Source organism: Urtica dioica, chromosome 2 (genome assembly GCF_054948205.1).
Source record: "Urtica dioica subsp. dioica isolate 48M chromosome 2, U.dioica_male_clone48M_v1_H2, whole genome shotgun sequence".
NCBI classification, from domain to species: domain Eukaryota; kingdom Viridiplantae; phylum Streptophyta; class Magnoliopsida; order Rosales; family Urticaceae; genus Urtica; species Urtica dioica.
This window is the reverse complement of record NC_142757.1, coordinates 38480400-38482272: the sequence shown is the minus strand read 5'-3', so window position 1 is coordinate 38482272 and position 1873 is coordinate 38480400.

Below are 1873 nucleotides of genomic sequence, written 5' to 3'. Positions count from 1 at the left end.
AGCAAGCTGATCTGAAGAACGCAAATAGGTGGTGGAGATGAGGCCGGAAATAATCTTTTCGCGGACAAAATGACAATCAAGCTCAATGTGTTTTGTTCGTTCGTGAAAGACTGGGTTGTTGGCAATGTGTATAGCGGCTTGATTGTCACAATGAACGATGATCGGTTGTTGAGGAGGAAATCCAAGATCCGAGAGTAAATAATAGAGCCATTGTATCTCTGAAGTAAGGGTAGCAAGCGACCGATATTCTGCCTCGGCTGAAGATCGAGAAACAGTGGGTTGCTTTTTAGTTTTCCAGGAGATAGGACTTGATCCAAGCATGGTTATATATCCAGTAGTGGAACGACGAGTAGTAGGACAACCAGCCCAGTCGGAATCAGTAAAACCAGCTAGTGAAAGAGAACTAGTGGCAGAAAGGAGGATTCCTTTGCCAACTGACCCTTTTAGATAACGGAGAACACGATTTGCCGCATCAAGGTGGGTTGAATGAGGAAGTTGCATGAATTGACTAAGAGTATTCACCGCATATTGAATATCAGGACGAGTGACAGTCAAGTAAAGTAGTCGACCAACTAGACGTCGATAAATGGATGGATCAGGAAGTGGTGTACCATCATCAGGAAGTAGATGTAGATGTTGTTCCATAGGAAATTGAGAAGGTTTGCACCCAAGTTGACCAGAATCCGAGAGAATATCAAGAGTATATTTACATTGACATAAAAAAATACCTTTCTTAGAACGAGATACTTCTATTCCAAGAAAATATCGAAGGGTTCCGAGATCTTTAATAGAGAAAGAATTAGCAAGAAATTTCTTAGTCTCGGAGATGACGGCTAAATTATTGCCAGTGATTATAATATCGTCAACATAAACAAGAACAAAAACACTAATGGAATTTTTGACATATGTGAAAAGACTGTAATCGGAGGAAGATTGGCGAAAGCCACGTGAGATGAGTGTAGAAGAAAATTTAGAGAACCATTGGCGAGAGGCTTGTTTGAGCCCATAAAGAGATTTGTGTAATTTACAAACGGAATTATTACCTTTATGAGCGAAACCAGGAGGGAGTTTCATATAAACTTCTTCATGAAGATCACCTTGGAGAAAAGCATTGTTGACATCGAGTTGATGAAGCGTCCATCCTTGAATAGCAGCGATGGAGAGTAGAAGACGAACGGTAACAAGTTTGGCGACAGGAGCAAACGTGTCGTGATAATCAATCCCTTCAATTTGGTTGTATCCTTTTGCAACGAGACGTGCCTTATAACGCTCAATGGAGCCATCAGCGTTATATTTGATTTTGAATACCCATTTACATCCGATTGGAAATTTTCCAGGAGGTAAAGGACATAGGGACCAAGTATGATTAGCTACAAGGGCATTAATTTCAGAAGACATGGCAGTACGCCAATGAGAAGATTTAACCGCTTCAGTGTAGGTTTGTGGTTCAGTATGATCAATAATGGTGGATATAAAAGAACGATGAGAAGGGCTTAAAGCGGTTAAAGAGAAGTGATTGATAAGAGGAAACTGAGTAGAAGTAGAGACGTTACTACATATAAAATCACTTAAACGAGCTGGAGGTTGCCGATTTCGCACGGGACGAACGGGCAACGGAGGAATCACCGTATCCGGGAGAGAATCAACAGCCACTGGATTAGAAGGAGAAGGTGGCGGAAGTTCAACAGCCACGGGTTCGGTAGGATGTGGTGTAGATGAAGGATCAAATTGATAATCATTTAATGAAGTAATGCTGATTGGAGGAGTATTTGATGATGTATGATCACGGTAGGGAAATATGGATTCATGAAAGACAACATCGCGAGAGACATAAAAACGACGCGTTGAGGGATCATAGATACGATATCCCTTT